Source organism: Somniosus microcephalus, chromosome 4, assembly GCF_052327205.1.
Source record: "Somniosus microcephalus isolate GS21.2 chromosome 4, FLI_Smic_1.0, whole genome shotgun sequence".
Lineage (NCBI taxonomy): Eukaryota > Metazoa > Chordata > Chondrichthyes > Squaliformes > Somniosidae > Somniosus > Somniosus microcephalus.
This window is the reverse complement of record NC_140990.1, coordinates 87,081,188-87,108,806: the sequence shown is the minus strand read 5'-3', so window position 1 is coordinate 87,108,806 and position 27,619 is coordinate 87,081,188. Positions and strand designations below refer to the sequence as shown.

General features: G+C 46.4%; 1 pseudogene; it reads left to right on the top strand.

Annotated features, from left to right (window-relative positions):
* Nucleotides 1–57: 57 nt before the first annotated feature.
* On the top strand, nucleotides 58–27,619 carry LOC147119441 (uncharacterized; annotated as a pseudogene).

Here is a 27,619-nt window from a genome sequence, read left to right as displayed (position 1 = left end):
AATGGCCGCACATGTGCCATGCTGCAGGGGGAACCAGTCCGTCTTTCCTCCACCAAGATGGCTGTGCGTAGCCCGGGCATGTCGCCGAGGAAAAGCCTCACCGTTGCCGTCCGGCGCAACACAGACCGGGTGGCTGGATCTCATTCGAGCCTGAGGCCTTTCTCCAACTTTATAAACCCTGTGGCGTGGCCTACCCGCAGTTTATTAATCTCCCGACCCCGCTCCCGCCGACCTGCAGCTTTGCCCGGCGACCGCGCGAGGCTTTCATTTAAAGTCAGTGAGGGACACGTGACCCAGGGCCGCGGCCTGATTGACGGGAGCTTCCAACCAATAGGAAGCGAGCGGGGCGGGGCTGGAGGAGCAAGCCGGCGGCGGGTCCTTCAACCAATCGGGGAGCCCGAGGGGCGGGACTAGCGCCGGCTGATTGTCTGATCCGCAGGGCAGCGAGTTTCTCCAGTCCCTTGTTCAGGGCCCGGGGCCAGGGGAGGCTGTGGGCCTTTATTCCCCTTATTGGACACAAGGCTCTTTGTCTCACAACACACTGGCTCAGGTTTTAATACAGACTTTTTAAATTCATCAATAAAAGCAGATAAACCCTGTGCTTCTGTAGAACAAACTTTTTAATATTTGGGAGTAAAAGTACAAGTTTCTTTCCCTCTGGGGAATTTATTATTAGTTTCAGAAAACAACAACAACCACTTGTATTTATAAAGCGCCTTTAATGTAGTAAAACGTCCCAAGGCTCTTCACAGGATCGTTATAAAACAAAATTTGACACCGAGCCACATAAGGAGATATTCGGGAAGATGACTGTCTTGTTTTGCACACTTTGTACAAAAATAATAAATTGCAGGACAACGGAGTATTACAGTTTAAACTATTTTAATGAAGCATCAGGTCTGTAAGCTTTCTCACAGCAACACCGTGTGGACAAGATGGAGTCAGGGTCCCTGGGTCTTCTAAACAATAGCAGTCCTTACAGATGCCTGCAGGCCAATGACAACTCAGCATGTGATTACATGTGAATATAATAGGTATTCCTTACAGATGCCTGCGGGCCAATGATAAATCAATATGCAAATGTTACATCCCCTTTCTTTTAAAAGAAAAAAGTTATGCATTACTTTTCTGCCCTTGCAGCACGTTCCTTTGCAGAGCTAGACAGGTAGCTAACAACTTGATATCTTCCCATAAAAATCACTTGACTTTTCTTGTAAACTTTACTGAAAGATTCTTATTGTGAAACTGAAATACAATACAGAAGTGGAAGCATACATTAGTACACAAGCACATAACTGATATACATACACAAACTTAGGTAAGCATGAGCAACACAGTACATTTGGCATGTAACTTACCAAAACACGTGAAAACACAGCTTACTGTGAATATACATTTAGCAAACTGAAAGGCATTCTCTTACATTCACTTTAAATTAGCCCTGTACATAGTGCATCAAAATACAGCTACAAGTTAACCAGTTAGATACAGAGAGCGAGCAATTCACGGCTAGCTGTGTAGGTTTGCTTACAGAGAAAGGTTACAAACTAAACATTTTCTGCAAAATATAGTGTACACTAATCATCTATAACATTCTCAAGTACTTACAGACAAATAGTGTCCAAGGCCGAAGCATAACAAGAAAATAACTGCAACACCATGTGTCGAGCTGCAGGTCTTGTGATATACAGCAATTTTACTTTACAGCAATTTTCCTTTACAGCACTTTACTGCGCTTTACTGCACTTGCTAGGTACCAAATATCCACTAGGTGGCAGCACACCATGGGAATCGACCCAAATTAATTAAACCCCTGAATTAACTTGAAACTAACATAAATCCTAAAGGAAGGCAGCACACTCCCCACTTGGTATAATTCCATTGTACCACTACAGATACAAAATAAAACCTAAAGAAAACATCCTTTGGCTGCAAACATACTCAGAATCCTTTCTCTAGGTTTCTTCAGAAAGGAGGACTACGATCTCTGAGACCGGCCTCAGAAACACTTTGACAGTCCCCTCCTTGACAATCTTCACCTCCAGCTTGCGGACCCTCTTGTCCCTGCTCGGCAGAGTTTTGACAACCAGTCCCACTGGCCATTCATTTCTGTGTGCTTGGCTGTCTTTCAGCAAGACAACATCTCCCACTTTGACATTTGGCTTGTCTTCTGTCCATTTCCTACGGCTCTGTAGGGTGGACAAATACTCTCCTGTCCATCTCTTCCAAAAAGTGTCTGCAAGACACTGGACTTGCTTCCACTGCTTCCCGTGCAGCTCAGCCATGTTGAAGTTTCCAGAGGGGGCTGAAATAGCACTCATCTTTTGAGTCAGGAGCATCGTTGGGGTGAGGACTGCAGGCATGTCTGAGTCAGTGGACACCAGCACCAGGGGTCTTGCATTCATGATCGCCATGACTTCAGCCATGAGAGTGCTTAAGACGTCATGTGTGAGACGAGTAGGTCCCGTCTGAAGCAGCATAGCATCCAGAATACGCCTGGCAACACCGATGAGCCTCTCCCATGAACCACCCATGTGGGATGAATGCGGGGGGTTAAACACCCACGTGCATCCTTTCTTTTGGAGGTAGCTTCTTAGCGCTGCATCGTCCGTGTGGATGTCCAACTCCTTACAGGCACCCATGAAGTTAGTCCCTCTGTTGGAGCGGAGAAGTTTGGCTGGACCACGGATTGAGAAAAACCTCCTCAGCGCATTGATGGTTAGGAAAGCTTTGTTGTCCATGGATAGTGCTGGCTTGTCGTCATCCTTGGACCTTTCAAACACTGAGCATCCTAGGCTGTCTGTGCTCACAGTGAGACCTGCCTCTTCCTCACAGGCAGAGGAGGTTGACCTATGATGCTGCGTCATGCCATCGTAGTCTTCCTTTACCTGGATCCTGTTTGGGCATGGGCTGAGAAAGGATGTGCGACCGTTGTGCAAAACGTTTGCTTTATAAACGTTGACACCCGCTGGTTTGTGGACTGTTCCCAGGCAAACTCCACCCATGAGGACCCATCCCAGGTCAAGCCGCTGCGCATAAGGAGCATTGTGGGGCCCGTTGATTTGCTCACGCACCTTGTGCACCCTTAAGATGTCTCTTCCCAAGAGCAGGAGGATTGGAGCGTCCGGGTCCACAGCTGGAATCTTGTTGGCAACTGGCTGTAGGTGGGGCTGATGGCGTGCGACCTCTGGGGAGGGAATTTCCATCCTATCATCTGGCATCATGTCACACTCAATTAAGGTGGGGAGGGGAAGCTGTAGTTTCCCATCCATGGACTCGATCATGAAGTTGCCAACTCTCCTACCTGTTGTCTTTGTTGTCCCTGAACAGGTTTTTAGCGTGTACGGAGCTGCGCTGGCCTTGATTTCAAAGAGATTGAAGAATTCTGTCTTCGCTAGAGACTTGTTACTTTGCTCATCAAGCACTGCATACATCTTGATTGCCTTCTCCTTTCTCCCTGCAGGATACGCTTTAACCAAGCAGATTTTGGAGCATGAGCGTGGGCTGCTTGCATTTCCACAAACCTCTGTACACTTGGAGGTGACTGAAGAAGATGTGCTTTCGCTTTGCTCCCCGCTATCCTCTTTGTCAACCGCAGCACTCTCGGTGGTTGAAGGAGGAGGACCTGGATGCAGGGCTGTGATGTGTTTTTCACTGTTGCACTCGAAGCACTTGATTGTCGCCTTGCAGTCTTTTGCCATGTGCATAGTTGACCCACAACACCTGAAGCAGATGCGATTCTCTTTCAGGTATGATTTGCGCTCATCAATAGGCTTGCCTCTAAAGCTTCAACACTTTTTGAGTGGGTGGGGCTTCTTGTGTATTGGACACTGATGATCTGGGTCATCCACTTTATTCCCAGCAGAACTGGATTGGTTGACTGAGGGTCCGGCTGGAACATTTGTTTTGTGCATGCTCACAGAGGCTTTGTTGCTGTACTTTGTGGGTTTCTCTGTTCTCGAAGGAGCGTAACTGCTGGAGTTGGAGAAAGTGAAACTTGGATCATTCCTCACCTTTGCCTGTTGTTGGACGAACCTGGAGAAGAGACAGAGGGAGGAAATGCCACTCCGTAGTCCTCCTTGTACTTGGATTCCTTAGCTATCCATTTCTCTTGAAGGTTGTAGGGGAGCTTTTCCACTATTGGGTTTACCCCACGAGCTGTATCCAAATACGAGAGACCTGTCAGGTAACCTTCTCCCTTAGCACACTCCAGTTCGAGGAGAATGTCACCCAGTTCTCGAAGCTCGACATTATCTTTGTTGGTTAGCTTTGGAAAGTCCTCAATCTTCTTAAGCAGTGCATGTTCAATGACTTCTGGTGTCCCATAACAGTCTTCGAGACGTTGCCAAACCAAGTTGAGACCTGCTGTGGGATTGCGGACGTGCACTGTGCGAATTCTCTTCGACTGTTCTGACGACTCAGCTCCGAGCCACTTTGTCATCAAGTCTAGTTCTTCTCTGGCTGACAGATTCAAGTCCTTGGTGGTACTCAGGAAGGACGCTTTCCATGACCAATAATTTTCAGGATGGTCATCAAATTCTAGAAGACATGAACTTAACAATACTCGGCGGATGAGGTACCTAGCGAGGTCTTGTGCACCTTGTGGCTCGGGTAAGGACTGCTTGGCTGGATTGGCCGAGTGCTGTGGAGGTCTCTGCAGGTAAGTCTTACTTGCTTCTTCTCTTTTAAGCTCAGTGTCTCCGAAAACAGGCTGTTTGTTACTGTGGTGAGTAGCTGGTTCTGCGTCAAGATACCTGGCTGTTTCCTTGAAGAACAATTTGGAGTGTTGTTGGACATACTCACTTGTACGTTGCACTGGACTGAGGGGCTGTTCTAGAACATAAGGTTCATGGCTGTGCTCCCCGCCTTCATTCTCCTCACCACCTTCATAAGCTGCAGCTTCAGCTTCAGCGGCAGCGGCAGCTCTCTGGCTTTGGAGAATGTGGAGACTGGCGTCGAGGTCAGCTCTCTGCTTCATCACACTGGCGTCGAGGTCAGCTCTCTGCTTCATCACACTGGTGTCGTGGTCAGCTCTCTGCTTCATCACACTGGCGTCGAGGTCAGCTCTCTGCTTCATCACACTAGCTTCTTTTTCAGCGAAGGACAATTGAGCCTGGGCAGCTTTTGCCTTGGCATGTGCTTTGGCGGCTGCAGAAGCTGTCGATGACGACGGCCTGCTGGACCGCCGAGATGATCTAGAGGATGCTTTAGAGGACTGTGACTTGGCATCATTTGCTTTAAGAGGCTCATGCTTCTCGGTTGGCTGGTCGACGTCCTCTATGGTATATTATCTTCCTGAGCGTAGACTCATGGTAGCTGGGGGGTATCTTCCTGTGCTTGAGCCCGCTGTGCTGTTGTCTTTTCACTTTTCTGCCCTTGCAGCGCATTCCTTTGCAGAGCTAGACAGGTAGCTAACAACTTGATATCTTCCCATAATAATCACAAGGCTTGACTCTTCTTGTAAACTTCACTGAAAGATTCTTATTGTGAAACTGAAATACAATACAGAAGTGGAAGCATACATTAGTATACAAGCACATAACTGATATACATACACAAACTTAGGTAAGCATGAGCAACACAGTACATTTGGCATGTAACTTACCAAAACACGTGAAAACACAGCTTACTGTGAATATACATTTAGCAAACTGAAAGGCATTCTCTTACATTCACTTAAAATTAGCCCTGTACATAGTGCATCAAAATACAGCTACAAGTTAACCAGCTAGATACAGAGAGCGAGCAATTCACGGCTAGCTGTGTAGGTTTGCATACAGAGAAAGGTTACAAACTAAACATTTTCTGCAAAATATAGTGTACACTAATCATCTATAACATTCTCAAGTACTTACAGAGAAATAGTGTCCAAGGCCGAAGCATAACAAGAAAATAACTGCAACACCATGTGTTGAGCTGCAGGTCTTGTGATATACAGCAATTTTACTTTACAGCAATTTTACTTTACTGCACTTTACTGCGCTTTACTGCACTTGCTAGGTACCAAATATCCACTAGGTGGTGGCACACCATGGGAATCGACCCAAATTAATTAAACCCCTGAATTAACTTGAAACTAACATAAATTCCTAAAGGAAGGCAGCACAATTACCTTTAAACCTTTCTTCTACATAATGTTCTCAGTAGCATCAACATATAAGTAAATCAACATTTAACTATCACTGAAAACATCTCAACGTTTCAATAACGATGTACAGTTTTTTTAGGGCAGCGATCTGCCTACACCCTTTGACAGTTCACAAGTCAAGGATAACTCTAGGCTTGACCTCTCGTCCCGACCTTGTGTGGTATGGAACTGAGCATGCTCCTGAATCGGTCAACAATTCCGGTTCAGGTTTAGGTTCAGGTAAGTATGATGTGTTTTGTGTATTGCTCTGTTCATCACACTCTGTTGAACTGATCCTCTCATCGGAATGACGGTGTTGTTCCTTGGTGTTCAGGAGGTGCCTGCGATTGCGGCGGTACACCTGTCCTGGGGTGTGGATGTGATACGATCGCTCAGTGTCAGCTGGCTGGATGACGACTGCTGGCTTCCAGTAGTCCTGCTCCTGGATTCTGACGGATTCTCCATTGTGCAGCGGCGGCAGTAGTCTAGCTGACCTGTCATAGTATCTCTTTTGGTGTTGCTGTCTCTGTACATGTTTTGCATGCAATTGCTTGCAGCTGATGACCTCTGGCTGCAGCTGCTGGTTGGTGCTTGGAAGGATTGAGCAAAGTCTACGGCTCATCAACAGCTGTGCTGGTGACTTGAAGTTGTCAACCGGAGTGTTGCGGTACTCAAGGAGACTGATGTAGGGTTCTCTTTTGTCCGCTTTGGCTTTGTCCATGAGTGTTTTTGCAATCTGCACAGTTTTTTCAGCAAGGCCATTACTTTGAGGGTAATGTGGGCTTGATGTGACATGTGTGAAATCCCATGCCTTGGCAATCGACTCGAACTCTTTCGATTTGTATTGGGGGCCATTGTCTGAGACTAAAGTCTCTACCATGCCATGCCTGGCAAAGGCTGCCTTTAGCTTGTGGATCACAGCTGCAGATGTGGTGCTGTGAAGCTTGTCCAATTCAAAAAATCTGCTGTAGTAATCAACAGTCACTATGTAGTCCTCGTTGTTCCATGTGAACAGATCCGTTGCCGCGACCTGCCAGGGCCTGTCTGGGATACGGTGAGGTATCATGGGCTCTTTGACATTTGATGGGCAGCGTTCTAGACAAATGGAACATTTTCCGACAATGTCCTCAATGTGTTTGCACATTCTGGGCCAAAACATAATGTCATGTGCTCTTTGTTTGCATTTTTCCATGCCCATATGTCCAGCATGAATTTTTGTCAACATTTCTTCTCTGAGACTGGTAGGAATAATGATTTTCTCCCCTTTGAAGATGATTCCGTTGATTTGTGACAGTTCGTCTCTGTGGTTCCAGAATTCAGATATGCTCTGAGCGCATTTCCTCCTTTCTTCAGGCCATCCTTCGTGTATGACTTTGCTCAGCAGTGTGAGTTGTGCATCTTTCTCTGTTCCTGCTTGGAACTCCTTCAGTTTTGAGTCACTCACAGGTAAGCTTTTGTACACCATGTGCACCTGCACATCCATGCCTTCACTGAGGCTGCTGTCCTGGTAGCTAAGAGACTTTCTGGACAGCGTGTCTGCAACAGGAATGTCTTTGCCTGGATGGTGAATGATTGTGAAGTCGTACTTCTGTAGCTGAAGGATCATTCTCTGTAGCCTTGGTGGGGCTGCGGCTAGTGGTTTCCTCATGATTGACTCGAGGGGCTTGTGGTCGGATTCCACAATGACTTGTCGGCCATAGATGTACTGGTGGAAATGCTTACATCCAAACAGAATTGCATATAGCTCTTTCTCAATTTGAGCATAGTTGATTTCACTGTCTGTGAGAGATCTGGAAGCGTAGCTGATGGGCTTTCCTTCTTGCAGTAATACTGCACCCAGTCCATACTTTGATGCGTCCACTTGTAGTCTGAGCTGTTTGTTGGGGTCGAAGTAGGCAAGAACTGGTCCTGGTTCTCTGGTGATTAGGTCTTTCATTTTCTGAAATGCTGTGTCATGTTGTTTGTCCCACAGGAACTCATTGGATTGTTTGAGCAACTGACGCATGGGTGCGTTGATTTCGGAGAGGCTCGGGGCAAACTTGGCTAAGTAGTTAACCATGTTTAGTACTGTCTCTAGCTCTGCGCGGTTCTTCAGCGGCTCCATCTTATTGATGGCGGAGATTTTCTCTGGATCCGGCTTAATGCCATCAGTTGAGAAGCGATGCCCGAAATAACTGATCTCGGTGGATCCGATTATGCTTTTCTCGGGGTTGAGCCAGATACCTTTCTCCCGTGATCTTTGTAGCATCGCACGGAGGTTCCTGTCATGTTCCTCTCTATTCCTGTCATAGATGAGGATGTCGTCTATGATTGTGACTACTCCGTCGAGGCCTTCATAGGTTTTGTCGATCTTCCGCTGGAATTCATCCTGAGCTGAGATAAGGCCAAATGGTAAACGCAGAAATCGGTAGCATCCAAATGGTGTGTTGAACGTTGTTAGCTTAGATGACTCTTCCGTGAGCTTGATATTCCAGTATCCTGATCGTGCGTCCATTACACTGAAGTAACGTGCTCCCACTAGCTTGGGTGTGATGACATCTAGCGTTGGTAGAGGATAGTGAGGGCGTTTGATAGCCTTGTTCAAATCTCTGGGGTCGAGACAGATTCTGAGCTTGCCTGTACGTGGTTTCTCAACCATTACTAACGCGTTGACCCACTCTGTCGGTTCTGTTTCCCGGACGATGATTTCTGTATTCTCCATGCTCTGCAGCTCCTCCTTCAGGCAACTACGTAGAGCAAGGGGTATCCTTCTCGGTGGGTAAACCACAGGGGTTGCTGCTGGGTCAAGGTGAATAGTGCATTCACCTGGGAATAGTCCGATTCCTTTGAAAATGTCAGCAAACTCTTCCATGACTGTCTGCTTCTCAACTGGTGCTGTCAATGATAGCACTAGCTTGACGAGGTCCATGTCTAAACATGCCTTTAGACCTAGCACTGGAGGTGCTTGAGTGTTAACAATGTAAAAGTCCAGCATCATGTCGCTTTCTTTGTACTTGCATTTCATCACGCATGTGCCTTTTACAATGAGCTGCTCACCCCCATAGCCGGTCAGTCTGCCTGAGGTGGGCTGTAGCTCACACTCATCCTTCAAGCTATGATAACCACTCAGAGAAATTACATTAACCTGAGATCCAGTGTCTAGTTTAAACTTAAGCTCTTTGCCTTGTTTTCCTATCTCAATATCGGCATAGGCTTGCTCAGTCTCTGAAATCTGTTTTTTCTGTGACACAGAATCAATAAACAGTTCCTCTGCATTTGGCGCTCTATCTGGCATTTGGCTGTCACTCACTGTGTGTACTGCTTTTCCGAAAACAGTCTTGCAAACTTTAGCAAAGTGGTTCCGTTTACCACATTTAGTACATTGCCTTCCTTTGGCAGGGCAGTACTCCTTTTTTCCATGCCAGTTGTTTCCACAATATCCACAGTTTTTGAAACGTTTTATGTCTGTGTCGCCCATTTTTAGAACTCTCGCTGTTCTTTCTGTTCTGAAACACGCTCTCTGGGCAGTGTTCTTTGGTGTGTATCTATTAACTGCGTGCACTGTCTGTTCACTCGAGCTGCTCGTGGCGCCGGTTATGGTTTTCAATTGTGCTTGGGCTATCTCATGCGATCTAGCTATGTCTATAGCTTTGTCCAGCATTAGCCCGGACCCAACATTTAAAAGTTTCTCTCTCACTTTAGCTGAATGTATTCCAAACACGATGCGGTCTGTGACCATCTCATTTTTATCTGCATATACACAGTCTTTTACCAGCAGTTTTAACTCAGTCATGAACTGTTCAAACGACTCACTAGCTCCTTGAACTTTCTCCTGAAACTTGTACCTAGTGAATATCGTATTTGTCTTGGGCATCACATATGCTTCAAAACAGTCAAAATAACTTTTCAGTACCTTTGCTTCATCTGCGGTGAGAGACCATGTGTTAAAAATGTCTCTCCCTTTTTCTTCGATCCACAGGAGTAGATAGCTGCATTTTTCTTCCTCTCCTTTTCTTTTCAACGGACCCAAGAACATTAATTCCACGTGTTGCTTGAACTTGCACCATTCTCTATGTAAGTTCAAGGATTCCCAATTCATTCGAGGTAAGGCAGCTCCAACGATATCCATTTCAAATCCCTGTTCTGACACCGTGTCTTGTTTTGCACACTTTGTACAAAAATAATAAATTGCAGGACAACAGAGTATTACAGTTTAAACTATTTTAATGAAGCATCAGGTCTGTAAGTTTTCTCAATCAATACAGCAGTACAGCACCGTGTGGACAAGATGGAGTCAGGACCCTTGGGTCTTCTAAACAATAGCAGTCCTTACAGATGCCTGCAGGCCAATGACAACTCAGCATGTGATCACATGTGAATATAATAGGTATTCCTTACAGATGCCTGCGGGCCAATGATAAATCAATATGCAAATGTTACAATGACCAAAAGCTTGGTCAAAGAGGTAGGTTTTAAGGAGCATCTTAAAGAAGGAGAGAGAGGTAGAGAGATGGAGAGGTTTAGGGAAGGAATTCCAGAGCTTAGGGCCCAGGCAACTGAAGGCACGGCCGCTAATGGTGGAGCGATTAAAATCGGGGATGCTCAAGAGGCCGGAATTAGAGGAGCGCAGATATCTCGGGGGGGGGGGGGTTGTGGAGCTAGAAGAGATTACAGAGATAGGGAGGGGCAAGGCCACAGAGGGATTTGAAAACAAGGATGAGAATTTTAAAGATGAGACACTTGAGGAAAAGCAGGGACTGGGGGAGGGTCAAGCCCTTATGGGACAGGGTCGTTAATTCTGTTCTGCGACAGTTACTGGGACAGACTGTATCTCCCCCTCTCCTCCACAGGGATTTGTGGTAGTTAAAGGGACGGTGATTCTTCTTGTTCCGCGAGATTGTAATTAAAGGGACACTACTCTGAGATGGCTGTGAACTTTTAGTGCCGCCAGTCTTTCTAAAACATCTTCCTTTCTTTGAGGATCTGTGTGAACTCGCTGGTGACTCAGCAGGTTGGATGAACTCTGAAACCTCTTTACACAGTCAGAACATTTAAAGGGTCTCTCATCAGTTCTGGGGCAGGAGGGATCTGGTTAACAGTGATCACAATATCATTAGGTTTAAAGTAGTTATGGAAAGGGACAAAATAAATTCAACGGTGAAAATACCCAGCTGGAAGAGAGCCAATTTCAGTGATGTGAGAAGGGATTGAGCACAGGTGGACTGGAAACAAAGATTGTCCAGGAAAACAGTGAATGACCAATGGCAGGCCTTCAGGGCTGAGATAGTTCGAGTACAAACCAAACATATTCCCATAAGGAGGAAAGATGGGCCATCCAAAGCTCGAGCTCCCGATGACAAAGGATATCGAGGTTAGAATAAAACAGAAAAAGGTTTACAACAAATGTCAGGTACAGAATACAGTCAAAAACCAGGCAGAATACAGAGAGTGCAGGGGAAATTGAAACAGGATATAAGAAGGGCAAAGAGACAATATGAGAAAAGATTAGCAGGTAACATAAAAGAGAACCCAAAAATCTTCTATAAACATATGAAAAGCAAAAGGATAGTTAAAGGAATGGTGGGGCCGATTAGGGACCAAATAGGAGCTCATCATATGGAGGCAGAGGGCATGGCTGAGGTACTGAATGAGTACTTAGCATCTGTCTTCACAAAAGAAGAGGATGAAGTTAATGTCGCAGTAGAGGAGGGGGGAGTAGAGAAATTGGATAAAAATAGATAGAAAGGAGGTACTAAATAGGTTGTCATCACTCAAAGTTAACAAGTCACCCGGTCCAGATGGGATGCATCCTAGATTGCTGAGGGAAGTTAGGGTGGAGATAGCAGAAGCTCCAACCACAATCTTTCAATCTCCCTCAGATATATGGGAGTGGTGCCAGAAGACTGGAGGATTGCAAATGTTGCACCCTGTTTAAAAAAGGGGAGAGGGATAAACCTGGTAACTGCAGGCCAATCAGTCTAATGTCAGTGATGGGTGAACAACTAGAGACCATTGTCAAGGACAAAATTAATTCTCACTTGGAGAAGCATGGGTTAATAAGGGGCAGCCAGTATGGATTTGTTAAAGGTAAATCGTGTCCGACTAACCTGATTGAGTTCTTTGATGAAGTAACAGAGGTTGATGAAGGTAGTGCAGCAGATGTTGTATAGTGGACTTTCTAAAGGCATTTGATAAAGTACCACACAAGAGACTTACTCTGAAAATAGAAGCACAGGGAATTAAAGGACTGATGGTAATTTGGGTATATAATTGGTTAAGGGAGAGGAGACAGTGAGCAGTGCTGAGGGATGTTTTTATGACTGGAGGGAAGTATGCAGTAGGTTCCCCCAGGGGTCGGGATTAGGACCATTGCTTTTCTTGTTATATATAACTGACCTGGACTTGGGTATAGGTGTAAAATTTCAAAGTTTATAGATGATACAAAACTTGGCAACGTAGTAAATAGTGAGCATAGTAGTAGCAGACTTCAGGAGGACAGAGACAGACTGTGAAATGAGCAGACACAAGGCAGATGAAATTAAATGAGGATAAGTGTGAAGTGATGCACTTTGGGAGAAACAACAGGGAGAGGCCGTATAATCTAAATGGGACTATTTTGAGGGGGTGCAAGAGCAGAGGGACCTGGGGGTCCATATTCACAAATCTTTGAAAGTGCCGCGGCAAGTTGGTGAGGCGGTTCAGAAAGTGTATGGGATACTTGGCTTTGTAAATAGGGCCATTGAATACAAAAACAAGGAAGTTACACTAAACCTTTACAAATCACTAGTAAGAAACATAGGAACAGGAAGAGGCCATTCAGCCCCTCGAGCCTGTTCTGCCATTCAATGAGATCATGGCTGATCTGTGATCTAACTCCATATATCCACCTTTGGCCCATATCCCTTAATACCTTTGGGTAACAAAAACCTATCAATCTCAGATTTAAAATTAACAATTGATCTCGCATCAGTTGCCGTTTGCGGAAGAGAGTTCCAAACTTCTACCACCCTTTGCGTGTAGAAGTGTTTCCTAATTTCACTCCTGAAAGGTCTGGCTCTAATTTTTAGGATATGTCCCCTAGTCCTAGAATCCCCAACCAGCGGAAATAGTTTCTCTCTATCTACCTTATCTGTTCCCCTTATTATCCTGAAAACTTCGATCAGATCACACCTTAACCTTCTAAATTCTAGGGAATACAACCCTAATTTATATAATCTCTCCTCGTAACTTAACCCTTGAAGTCCGGGTATCATTCTGGTAAACCTACGCTGCACTCCCTCCAAGGCCAATATATCCTTCCTAAGGTGTGGTGCCCAGAACTGCTCACAGTACTCCAGGTGTGGTCTAACCAGGGTTTTGTACAGCTGCAGGGTTTTGGCCTCAGCTGGAGTCTTGTGTACATTTCTGGTCACCACACTTTAGGAAGGATGTCAAGGCCTTGGAGAGGGTACAGAGGAGGTTGACCAGGATGGTACCAGGGATGAGGGACTTCAGTTATGTGGAGAGATTGCAGAAGCTGGGATTGTTCCCCTTAGAGCAGAGAAGGTTAAGAGGAGACCTAATAGAGGTGTTCAAAATGATGAGGGGTTTTGATCGAGCAAGTAGGGAGAAACTGTTCACCCTGGCAAGTGGGTCGGTAACCAAAGGTCACAGATTTAAAATAGTTGCTAAAAGAACTAGAGGGAAATGAAGAGAATTGTTTTCACACAGAGGGTTGTTAAGATCTGCAACGCACCATCTGAAAGGATGCTGGAATCAGGTTCCACAGGAACTTTCAAACGGTAATTGGACATGTACTTGAAGAGGACTAGTTTGCAGAGTTCTGGGGATAAAGCTGGGGTTTGGGACTAAATTGGACAGCTCTTTCAAAGAGCCAGCACAGACACGATGGGCCAAATCTCCTCCTTCTGTGCTGTTAGATTCTATGATCAGTGTGAAGACGTTGGTGTCCCTTAAGGCTCTTAGAGCTTTTAAAGCTCTTCCCACAGCCAGAACATTTAAAGTGTCTCTCGTCAGTGTGAACAAGCTGGTGTGACAGGAGGGTGGATGAATGAGTGAATCCCTTCCCACACACAGAGCAGGTGAATGGTCTGTCTCCAGTGTGAAGAATCTGTTGTGACAGGAGGTGGGATGACTGAGTGAATCCCTTCCCACACACGGAGCAGGTGAACGGTCTCTCCCCAGTGTGGAGGAGCCAATGTGTCTTCAGCTCCCCTTCTGTGCTGTTAGATTCGATGATCAGTGTGTACACGCTGGTGACTCTGAAGGCTCTTCGAGCTTTTAAAGCTCTTCCCACAGTCAGAACATTTAAAGGGTCTCTCATCAGTGTGAACTCGCTGGTGATGCTTCAGTTCCCCGGAGCTTTTAAAGCTCTTCCCACAGTCAGAACACTGAAATGGACTCTCATCAGTGTTTTTTTTTTAATTCATTGATGGGATGTGGGCGTCGCTGGCTGGCTAGGCCTGTATTTAGTGCCCATCCCTAATTGCCCTTGAGAAGATGGTGGTGAGCCGCATTCTTGAACTGCTGCAGTCCATATGGTGTAGGTACACCCACAATGCTGTTAGGGAGGGAGTTCCAGGATTTTGGCCCAGCGACAGTGAAGGAACGGCGATACAGGTCCAAGTCAGGATGGTGTGTGGCTTGGAGGGGAACTTGTAGGTGGTGATGTTCCCATGCGTCTGCTGCCCTTGTCCTTCTAAGTGGTAGAGGTTGCGGGTTTGGAAGGTGCTGTTGAAGGAGCTTTGGCGAGTTGCTGCAGTGCATCTTGTAGATGGTACACACTGCAGCCACAGTGCACCGGTGGTGGAGGGAGTGAATGTTGAAGGTGGTGGATGGAGTGCCAATCAAGCGGGCTGCTTTATCCTGAATGGTGTCGAGCTTCTTGAGTGTTGTTGGAGCTGCACTCATCCAGGCAAGTGGAGAGTATTCCATCACACTCCTGACTTGTGCCTTGCGAACAAGCTGGTGTCCCTTCAGATCCCCGGAGCTTTTAAAGCTCTTCCCACAGTCAGAACACTGAAATGGTCTCTCATCAGTGTGAACAAGCTGGTGTTGCTTCAGTTCCCCGGGGCTTTTAAAGCTCTTCCCACAGTCAGAACACTGAAATGGTCTCTCATCAGTGTGAACAAGCGGGTGTCCCTTCAGATCCCCGGAGCTTTTAAAGCTCTTCCCACAGTCAGAACACTGAAATGGTCTCCCGTCAGTGTGAACTCGCTGGTGTGTTTGCAGGTGGGATGAACAAACATATCCCTTTCCACACACGGAGCAGGTGAATGGACAGTCCCTGGTGTGACTGCGTCGTTGAACTTCCAATGCAGACGGGGAACTGAATCCCTTCCCACTGTCCCCACCTTTAAATTTACCCGGTTTCTCCCCGGTGTGACAGTGCATGTGTCTCGCCAGGTCAGGCGATCGGCTGAATCCGCATCCACACACTGAACACGTGTGCGGTTTGTCATCGCTGCGATCGCTGCTTTCTCCTTCCATGTGCAAAGGCCGACGATATTCATGTCCTGATGAATCGAGCGACTCTGTCAGATCTTGATGTAATGTTTGGTCTGAGCTTCCCGCCTGTAACTGCTCCACTTCTATAACCCTGTAAATTGAGATCAGAAAAGGATCAGAGACAAACTGTTGTTTAATTTTCCCCTTTCCGACCCTAGGGGCAGTGAAGCTGATTTTCAGGCCCCAGCTGCTGCACAGGTTGGTTGAAAGGATCAGCAGTAATGGCGGCTGTAATACCCACAAGCCCTAGCGCTCCAGAAAGCACTCTGTTGACTCTGAGTCCCGCCCATATGCTCATGGTCCCCGCGCTCTCCCTCCTGCTCCACAATCGCCCATCCCGATCGGTCCGCAACACACATGCTCAGTGCACAAAACCCTGCGGTTGGAACATCGGGCGCGCATGCCCAGCCGCAACATCTGGTATGCGTGCGCGGCTCAGGTGGGGGCGAGTCGGTGTTTCGCCTCAGCCGCCAGGGAGGTGCGCATGCGCAGGACGACCCAACATTCTTCCTGTCAGCAATCACTCCCTCATTTCTTTAATAACAACTGAAAATGCTGGAAATACTCAGTAGGTCAGGCAGCATCTGTGGAAAGAGAAACAGAGTTAACGTTTCAGGTCGATGACCTTTCGTCAGAACTGCTTGTTCTTTAGTGTCAGCCTGTGGCTCAGTTGGTAGCACTCTCGCCTCTGAGTCAGAAAGTTGTGGGTTGAAGTCCCAGCCCAGAGACTTGAGCACAACAATCTAGGCTGACATTCCAGTGCAGTACTGAGGGAGTGCTGCACTGTCGGAGGATCTGTCTTTTGGATGAGGCGTTAAACTGAGGCCCTGTCTGCTCTCTCAGGTGGATGTAAAAGATCCCATGGCACAATTTCAAGAAAGAAAGACCTGCATTTATATAGTGCTTTCATGACCACCAGATGTCTTGAAGTGCTTTACAGCCAATGAAGTACTACAATGAAGTAGTCACTGTTGTAATGTGGGAAAGAGCAGGGCAGTTATCCCCAGTCTCCTAGCCAATGTTGATCTCTCAATCAACATAAAAAGATAGATTATCTGGTCATTATAACATTGCTGTTTGTAGGATCTTGCTGTGCGCTAATTGACTGCCGCATTTCTTACATTACAACAGTGACTACACTTCAAAAGTACTTAATTGGCTATAAAACAGTTTGGGATGTCCAGTGGTGGTGAAAGGCGCTATATAAATGCAAGTCTTTCTTTCTTCACTGGTCTCACCAGCGACCTCTTCTGACTGTTGGTTGATTGACATTACAAGAGGATTTGAGTACAGGATAAAGTAGTCTTACTCCAATTATATAGGGCCTTGGTGAGTCCACACCTGGAGTACTGTGTACAATTTTGGTCTCCTTACCTAAGGAAGGATATACTTGCCATAGAGGGAGTGCAATGAAGGTTCACGAGATTGATTCCTGGGATGGCGGGACTGTCGTATGAGAAGAGATTGAGTAAACTAGGCCTGTATTCTCTTGAATTCAGAAGAAGGAGAGGGGATCTCATTGAAGCGTACAAAATTATTACAGGGCTTGATAGGGTGGATGCTGGGAGAATGTTTCCCTTGGCTGGGGAGTCTAGAACCAGGGGCCACAGCCTCAGGATAAAGGGTCGGCCATTCAGGACTGAGATGAGAAGACATTTCTTCACACAGAGCGTGGTGAATCTTTGGAATTCTCTACCCCAGAGGGCTGTGGAGGCTCAGTCATTGGGTATATTCAAAACAGAAGTCGATAGATTTCTGACCAGTAAGGGCATCAAGGGATATGGCGATAGGGCTGGTGAATGGAGTTGAGGCAGAAGATCAGCCATGATCTCATTTAATGGCGGAGCAGGCTCGAGGGGCCGAATGGCCCACTCCTGCTCCTATGTAAAGAACTAGATGTAATATCTCCAAGTTTGCAGATGACACAAAGCTGGGTGGGCATGTGTGCTGTGAGGAGGATGCCGAGAAACTCCTGTATGATTTGGACAGGTTGGGTGATTGGGCAGATGCAGTATAATGTGGATAAATATGAGGTTATCCACTTTGGTGGCAAAAACAGGAAGGCAGATTATTATCTGAATGGCAATAGATTGGGAGAAGGGGAAGCGCAATGAGACCTGGGTGTCCTTGTGCACCAGTCGCTGAAGGTAAGCATGCCGGTGCAGCAGGCGGTTAAGAAGGCAAATGGTATGTTGGTCTTCGTAGCGAGAAGGTTCGAGTACAGGAACAAGGATGTCTTGCTGCAGTTGTACAGGGCCTTGGTGAGACCACACCTTGAGTATTGTGTGCAGTTTTGGTCGCCTTATCTGAGGAAGGATGTTCTTGCCATGGAGGGAGTGCAGCAAAGATTCACCAGACTGATACCTGGGATGGCAGGAATGACGTATGAGGAGGGATTGGGTCGATTGGGCTTATACTCGCTGGAGTTTAGAAGAATGAGAGGGGATCTCATTGAAACTTATAAAATCCTAACAGGACTAGACAGACTAGATGCAGGAAGGATGTTCCCGATGGTCGGGGAGTCCAAACCAGGGGTCACAGTCTAAGGATAAGGGGTAAGCCATTTAGGACAGGGATGAGGAGGAATTTCTTCACCCAGAGAGTGGTGAACCTGTGTAATTCTCTACCACAGAAGGCAGTGGAGGCCAATTCATTAAATATATTCAAGAAGGAGTTAGATATATTTCTTAAAGTTAAAGGGATCAAGGGATATGGGGAGAAGGCAGGGACAGGGTACTGAGTTTGGATGATCAGCCATGATCTCATTGAATGGCAGAGCAGGCTCAAGGGGCTGAATGGCCTACTCCTGCTCCTATCTTCTATGTTTCAATGGTTATCCCTCAATTAACATAACAAAATGATAGATTATCAGATTGCTGTTTGTGGGAGCTTGCTGTCTGCTAATTGACTGCTGCGTTTCTTACATTACAACAGTAACAACACTTCAAAAGTACTTCATTGGCTATAAAGCGCTTTGGGACGTCCGGTGGTGGTGAAAGGCGCTATATAAATGCAAGTCTTTCTTCCTTCACTGGTCTCACCAGCAACCTCTGCTGGCTGATGGTTGATTGACAGCCGAGAGTCCGTGCCTGCGCAGGCGGGACGGCGGTTTCGGCTGAGTCCGGCACAGCGACCCCTCCCTGTCATCAAGGGTAATAACCGCGCATGCCCAGAGTAGACCAATCCCCTTCCCCCACTCGGAGCTGTGCCTGTGCACTCGGATCCTGTCGGACGGAGTCGGCACGGGGCATTCCGGGTAAAGGCCACTGGGACCATGAAGTCCCGCCCACTCACTGTTCCTGTACCAAGATGGCCGCACATGCGCTGTGCTCCAGGTGGAACCGGCCTGCCTTTCCTCCACCAAGTTGGCGGCGCGTAGCCCGGGCCTATCTCTGAGAAAAAGCCTCACCGCTGCCGTCCGGTGGAACACAGACCGGGCCGCTGGATCTCAATCGGGCCTGAGGCCATTCTCCAACTTTATAAACCCTGCGGCGTGGCCTACCCGCAGTTTATTAATCTCCCGACCCCGCTCCCGTCGACCTGCAGCTCCGCCCGGCGACTGCGCGAGGCTTTCTTTGTAAAGTTGGTGAGGGACACGTGACCCAGGTCCACGGCCTGATTGGCGGGAGCTTCCGACCAATAGAGAGCAAGGGGGCAGGGCTGGAGGAGCGAGCTGGTGGCGCGTCCTCCAACCAATCGGGGAGCCCGAGGGGCGGGACTAGCGTTGGCTGATTGTCTGATCCGCAGGGCAGCGAGTTTCTCCAGTCGCTTGTTCAGGGTCCGGGGCCAGGGGAGGCTGTGGGCCTTTCTTCCCCTTATTGGACACAAGGCTCTTTGTCTCACAACACACTGGCTCAGATTTTAATAGAGACTTTTTAAATTCATCAATAAAAGCAGATAAATCTCATGCTTCTGTGGCACAAACTTTCTAATATTTTATAGAATTATAGAATGGTTACAGCACAGAAGGAGGCCATTCGGCCCGTCGAGCCTGCTCCGCCATTCAATGAGATCATGGCTGATCATCCAAACTCAGTACCCTGTCCCTGCCTTCTCTCCATATCCCTTGATCCCTTTTGCCTTAAGAAATATATCTAACTCCTTCTTGAATATATTTAATGATAATTATCCAATTCCCTTTTGAAAGCCATGATTGAATTTGCCTCCACCACCCTTTCAGGCAGTGCATTCCAGATCCTAACCACTCACTGCGTAAAAAAGTTTTTCCTCATGTCGCCTTTGGTTCTTCTGCCAATCACCTTAAATCTGTGTCCTCTGGTTCTCGACCCTTCTGCCAATGGGAACAGTTTCTCTCTATCTACCCTGTCCAGAACCCTCATGATTTTGAACACCTCTATCAAATCTCCTCTCAACCTTCTCTGCTCTAAGGAGAACCACCCCAGCTTCTCCAGTCTATCCACGTAACTGAAGTCTCTCATCCCTTATCCCTGGAACCATTCTTGTCAATCTTTTCTGCACCATCTCTAAGGCCTTCACATCCTTCATAAAGTGCGGTGCCCAGAATTGGACACAATACTCCAGTTGAGGCCGAACCAGTGTTTTATAAAGGTTCATCATAACTTCCTTGCTTTTTGACTCTATGCCTCTATTTATAAAGCCCAGGATCCTGTATGCTTTTTTAACCACTTTCTCCACCTGCCCTGCCACCTTCAACGATTTGTGCACACATACGCCCAGGTCTCTCTGTTCATGCACCCACTTTAGGATTGTACCCTTTAGTTTATATTGCCTCTCCTCGTTCTTCCTACCAAAATGTACCACTTCGCACTTTTCTGCGTTAAATTTCATCTGCCACGTGTCCACCCATTCCACCAGCCTGTCTATGTCCTCTTGAAGTCTATCACTATTCTCCTCACTGTTCACTATACTTCCAAGTTTTGTGACATCTGCAAATTTTGAAATTGTGTCCTGTACACCCAAGTTCAAGTCATTAATATATATCAAGAAAAGCAGTGGTCCTGGTACCGACCCCTGGGGAACACCACTGTGTACTTTCCTCCAGTCTGAAAAACAACCGTTCACCACTATTCTCTGTTTTCTGTCACTTAGCCAATTTCGTATCCATGCTGCCACTGTCCCTTTTATTCCATGGGCTTCAACTTTGCTGGCAAGCCTATTATGTGGCACTTTGTCGAACGCCTTTTGGAAATCCATGTACACCACGTCAACCGCATTGCCCTCATCAACCCTCTCTGTTACCTCATCAAAAAACTCAATCAGAATCAGATCAGCCAGGCCCGGCGGACGTGCGGCCAGGGCCCCTGCACCAGGAAACCCAGGGTGCAGCACCTCCCCCATCCGAGCCGCCACTTCCCGTTTTCTTCAGCTGGTTCCACCGAGTCCGACTCAAAACAAAGGACAGGAGCCAGGCTCCCAGAAAGTCCCACGGCCCCGGGGAGCATGCGTACTCTCAGCGGGGAAATCAGCGCATTGAATAGAGCGGTTTCTGGGACGCGGGGGATTGTGGGTGCTGCGGCCGCCATTAGTCAGCGGCTGTCGGGAAGAGTTTTATTGCAGGCTGACGGAAGGTAGGTCCCTGGCCGCCTGTGTAGGTCTTTTTGTTGCTTCAGTTTGAGCTGGAGTGGAGATGGAGGAGAAGCTGTTGGCTTTAACCCTCAGTACTTCTGAGCCCAGGAGGACCCAACAATTTCCAATGTGAGACTGTCAAGGGAGGTGGATTCTGGGGGAGATTAGGTTGCTAAGCAGACACTGTCCCTACAATGTAAAAGAGTATTGTTTTAGGAACAAGTATTTCTGTAGAGGCTTTTAATCCCGTTTACATCTACAGATTTGCTTTAATTCATTCTTGGGATGTGGGCACCGCTCGCAAGAGCAGCAAATATTGCCAATCCCCAGTTGCCCGTTGAGAAGGGGGTGGTGAGTCGCCTTCTTGAACTCCTGCAGTCCGTGTGGTGAAGGTACTACCACAATGTTGTTAGGTAAGGAGTTCCAGGATTTTGACCCAGCAACGATGAAGGAATGGTGATATATGTCTTAAGTCAGGATGGTGTGTGACTTGGAGGGGAACTTGGAGATGATGGTGCTCCCATGCAACAGCTGCCCTTGTCCTTCTAGGTGGTGGAGGTTGTGGGTTTTGGATGTTCTGTCAAAGTCCTGGTCGAGTTGCAGATGTATAAAGTCCATGTCCTTCACCCACCTCCCCCTCCCACCTCACTCTCTCTCCACCCATAGAGGCCAGAGTCGTGTGTAGGCCCAGACCAGGTGGTAGATTCCCTTCCCTGAAGGACATCAGTGAACCAGTTGGATTTTTATGACAATCGGCAGCTTTCATGGTCACTTTTTCTAGTGCCGGCCCCACAAATGACCAGATTCATTGAGCTCAATTTCACAACCTGGCTTTGGTTTCTTGTGGGTTCTCTCTCACGCTCCCCGTTTTAAATTAATTTTACAGGATATTAGAAGGGGAGGATTTGCAGATGGTAAGCTCAAACCAAACATCACGCCAAGATCTGACAAAGTCACTCGACTCATCGTATCTGAATATCACCGGCCTCTGAACATGGAAGCAAAAAGCACCGTTCACAGCGGGGAGAAACCGTACACGTGTTCTGCTTGTGGACGAGGCTTCAGCCAATCCTTTGGCCTATCGACACTGTATTGATTTCTTTTTGGGTTCAATAAAGACTCATTTCTGAAAGAGAATGTTGTTTAATCTAAAGTCTTGTTCAAGACTTTCTACAGCTTTTTACAGAACACACTATGCTGTGATGCATCTAGAAAGAAACTGAAAGTAAAACTCCTCTGGACTGCTTGTCTCTCACATGACCTCTGCTGGTCAGGCACAAGTAATCAAAAACACAGACAAATATGCTGTAAGGCATAAGTAATCAAACACAGACAAATATCATCACTATTTGCTGATATCATTACATCTCCCTTTCTTAAAACAAAAGTATTTTACTTTTAACTAACAACATTTAATGAACTTACATTATCATTATCATGATCAAGGTTTTTTACCCTTGCTTTGTGTGTTCACATGAAATATGTCAATACACTAGAACTTGAAGAAAGAATAAGATAACATTACTTCCTTCTTTAACAATAGTCTTTAAATTTGCTCAATGAGTCTCTTAGGAGGCTTCACATGTCTTGAGGATTTTCTGATTGATCGTCCTTGAATCTGAGTTGTTGCCTCAGATGATTGGTTCTCAGCTGTGTGATCAGGTTGTTCACCAGTATCAGTCTCTTGACCTGCTGTGGCTGGTCCCATGAGAAGATCTCAACGATTTCTTCTCAGAACAGCACCCTCATCTGTCTGAATGGTGTATGATCTTGGTTGAACTTCACTCAGGACAGTTCCCTTCTGAGTCCATGTGTTTGTTTTGTCTTTCAACCTTACTTGGTCACCAGTGTGGAGTTCAGGTAGGTTTTGTGTTCCTCTGTCATAGTAGTACTTTTGCTTTTCTTTCTGTTGCTCTTTGAACTTCCTCACTTTCTCCCCCTCTTTTGTTTTCAGGAGGTTCTCCGGGATGGGTAGGTTTGAGCTTAGCCGACGTCCCATCAGGAGTTGGGCTGGTGAAATACCACACTCGAGTGGCGTTGTGCGGTATACAAGCATGCTTCGGTAGAAGTCAGTTCCACTGTCTTTTGCCTTGTACATCAGTCTTTTCACTGTCTGGACCGATTTTTCCACTAGTCCATTGGACTGTGGATAGTGAGGACTTGACGTTGTGTGGACAAAGTCCCACTCTTTGGCAAAGTGTTGGAAATTTGCATTGTTAAACTGGGGTCCGTTGTCTGTGAAGACCTCGCTTGCCACGCCATGTCTGGAGAATATGGCTTTCATACTTCTTATCACAGCTTCTGCAGTGGTGGTGTACAGTCTACAAACCTCTGGATACAGGGAGTAATAGTCTGTGACGACAAGATAGTCCTTCCCTTGACATACGAATAGGTCAGTGCCTACCTTCTGGTAAGGTCTGTCTGGTGCTGGGTGTGGCTTTAGTGGTTCTACCGGATTGCTTGCTCGATATTTCAGGCATATTGTGCAGTTTGACACCTCATTTGTCACATCTTGGTTGATTCGTGGCCAGTACATCACCTCTCGTGCTCTTTTCTTACACTTTTCGATTCTCAGATGTCCTCCATGGATCTTTTTTAGCATCTCTCTTCTCAGACTCTTTGGGATAACTATTTTACTTCCTTTGTAGATGATGTCTTTGACCACTGATAGTTCCGCCCTGCAGTTCCAGTACTCTGCTATATCAGGTGAGCAGTCTTGCTTCATGTTGGGCCATCCATCCAAGATGCTTTTTCTCAGTCGTCTCATTGTTTCATCTTTGTTTGTCTCAGTCTTTATGAGCTCCATTTTTGCATCTGCTATGGGCAGTGCACTTGTGATCATGTCCACGTAGGCGTTCACTTTTTCATCCATTGTGGTGTTTGCGGGCTCACTTGGGTCAACAGCTCTGGACAACGTGTCTGCTGTATACATCAGCTTACCCGGTGTGTACGCAACATTCAGTGTATAGCGTTGCAGCCTGATCATCATTCTTTGTATTCTAAGCAGACAGCTATTCAGTGGCTTTTGGAACAATGCAATCAAGGGCTTATGGTCAGTCTCTACACTGATTGCTTGTCCTGCCACAAACTGGTGAAATCTTTCACAGGTGTATGTGATGCTGAGCAGCTCCTTTTCTATTTGAGCATATCGCGTCTCCGCGTCTGTCATTGAGCGCGATGCATATGCAATAGGTTGCCAGTAGTCATATTGTTGCAGAAGAACGGCACCGAGCCCACTCTGTGATGCATCTGATGATATCTTGATGGGTCTCGCTGGGTCATAAAACCTCAGAACTGGTTCCTCTGTGAGCAGTTTCTTTAGATCGCTCCATGACTTCTCATGCTCATGATTCCATTCCCATTCTATGTTCTTTTCAGTTAGTCCTCTCAGTGGCGCTATTTTTTCTGAGAGGTTGGATATGAATTTACCCATGTAGTTGATCATTCCATTAAACCTCTGCACGTCCTTTTTGCATTGTGGCCTTGGCATATTCGCAATGGCGGACACCTTTCTGGGATCTGGTCTGATGCCCTCACTGCCAAGGATATCTCCCACGAATGTCAGTTCTGTCACCCCGAGCTGGCATTTCTCTCTATTCAGCTTCAGGTTTGTTTTCCTTGTTGCTTCCAGCACTTTTTTCAGTCTCTCGTCATGCTCAGTTCTCATGGTTCCCCATACTATGATGTCATCCATTGATGTATCAACTCCCTCCAGGTGCTCATAGATCATATGGATAGTCTTGTGATACACTTCAGGAGCTGAGGCAATGCCAAATGCTAACCTTAGGAATCTGTATCTGCCAAATGGAGTGTTGAACGTGCACAGTCTTGAACTTGCTTCGTCCAGCTTCATCTGCCAAAATCCTGAGGACGCATCTAACTTGCTGAAATATTTTGCATTTGCAAACTGTGCCATGATTTCCTCACGTGTAGGAAGCTTGAAGTGCTCTCTCTTTATTGCTCTGTTTAGATCTCTTGGATCCAGGCAAATTCTGAGCTTTCCATTCTTTTTGTCCACTACGACGAGGGAACTCACCCACTCAGTTGGCTCATCTATCTTCTGAATCACGTTCAGGCTTTCCATCCTGTCCAACTCTGCCTTCAGTTGCTTTTGAAGAGCAAACGGAACTTTTCTGCATGGATGTATAACCGGTGTCATACTTTTATCTACTCTGATCGTGTGTTCTCCTGGAATGCAGCCTAGACCCTTAAATAGGTCTTTGTACTCTTTCATGAGTTCATCATAGACTGTCTCTCCTTCGCTTTCCACAACGAGGACTCTCTTTACCAGGTTCAGTCTCTCACAGGCTTTTAACCCTAGTATGGCTTGCACATCCTTTGGCACCACGATTAATGCTAGCGTGTGCTCTCTGTCCTTGTGTGTTACTTTGACAATGCATTTTCCTTTCACTGGTATATCAGTACCTGAGTATCCGGTCATTTTCACTTGTATTCCATGTAACTTTGGTCTGGGCCTAATTCTCTTAAAATTGGTCTCTGATATCACATTAACTTGTGCTCCAGTATCCAATTTAAATGGAATGTGTATGTCATTCACTTTTAGTGTCAACATCCAGTCTCTTTCTTTTTTGTTTTCAGGCACAACATCTACATTGAATTCCTCTATCTCGCTTTCATCTACTGTATGGACCTTGCTTTGTTGCGCTTGGTTCTTACAGCAACGGGCATAATGGTTGTTTTTGTTGCATCTATTGCATGTTTTACCATATGCTGGACACTTTCTTGGTGGATGCTGTGTACCGCATCGACTACATGACTTCCGATTGTCTCTTTCATTTTCGTTTGCTGGCCACGTCTCTTTTTTCACATTGGCGCTCTCTTTGTTAAACGGTTTGTATCTGTTCTTTCTCACTGCATCCACGTTGCAGCTACTGTCACTGAACAGCTCCTTTGCCTGCAACTTCACAGTCTCTGTAACCCTACACAGTGCTATGGCTTTTCCCAGGTCTAGATCTTGCTCTCTTAGCAGTCTTTCCCTTAAACCATTATCTCGAATACCACACACCAGTCTGTCTTTTATCAGTGAGTCTGTGAGTCCCCCAAATTCACACGATTTGCTCCGGTTTCTCAGTTCAGTCACATACTGATCAATAGTCTCACCGATTTTCTGTACACATGTGAAAACTTTGTGCCTCTCAAAGGTCACGTTGCGTTTAGGTATGCAGTAGGCCTCAAACTGTTCCATTATTTTATCTAGCTTCATTTTGTCTCCATCAACAGCGAATGTGAAGTTATTATACACCTCCAGCGCTTCATCACCCACGACATGCAAGAACAGTGACGATTTCTGTTTATTACTTTTCTTGTCAGCTCCAATTGCCGCTAAATACAACTCTAAACGTTGTTTGAACCTTCTCCAATTTTCAGCCACATTACCTGTTAATTGAAGCGTCGCCGGTGGGAGTAAACCTTCCATTTTTTCACTTCGTTAGCTATTCTCTAATGGTAAGCAACGATGTTCTCTTCTGGCTTGCTAATATGTGGAGAGCTGATTTCGCTTACTTGCCACAACTGCTTTCACTGTCCCATCAAGTTGCTAACTTCAGATTTTTTCTCTTTCAGCCACTTCTGACATCATGTATTGATTTCTTTTTGGGTTCAATAAAGACTCATTTCTGAAAGAGAATGTTGTTTAATCTAAAGTCTTGTTCAAGACTTTCTACAGCTTTTTACAGAACACACTATGCTGTGATGTATCTAGAAAGAAACTGAAAGTAAAACTCCTCTGGACTGCTTGTCTCTCACATGACCTCTGCTGGTCAGGCACAAGTAATCAAAAACACAGACAAATATGCTGTAAGGCATAAGTAATCAAACACAGACAAATATCATCACTATTTGCTGATATCATTACAGACACACAAGTGCATTCACACCGGGGAGAGGCCGTTCACCTGCTCTGAGTGTGGGAACGGATTCACTCATTCACCTCACCTACTGAGACACCAGCAAGTTCACACTGGGGAGAGGCCGTTCACCTGCTCTGAGTGTGGGAAGGGATTCACTAATTCATCCCACCTACTGAGACACCAGCATGTTCACACTGGGGAGAGGCTGTTCACCTGCTTGGTGTGTAGGAAGGGATTCACTCAGTCATCCAACCTGCTGGATCATCAGTGCGCTCACACTGATGAGAGACCTTTTAAATGCCTGGACTGTGCGAAGTGCTGTAAAAGTTCCTGGGAACTGACGTACCATCAACGTGTTCACACTGACAAGAGACCGTTCAGGCGCTCTCACTGCGGGACTGGGTTCAGGCAGTCATCTGAACTCACTGTACACCAGCGCACTCACACTGGGGAGAGACCGTTCACCTGCTCCGTGTGTGGGAAGGGATTCACTCAGTCATCCACCCTGCTGAGACACCAGCGAGTTCACATGTGACTGCAAGGGTTGGATTCTGCTGTTATTGCTGCTGTTAATCACATCCAGGACTGA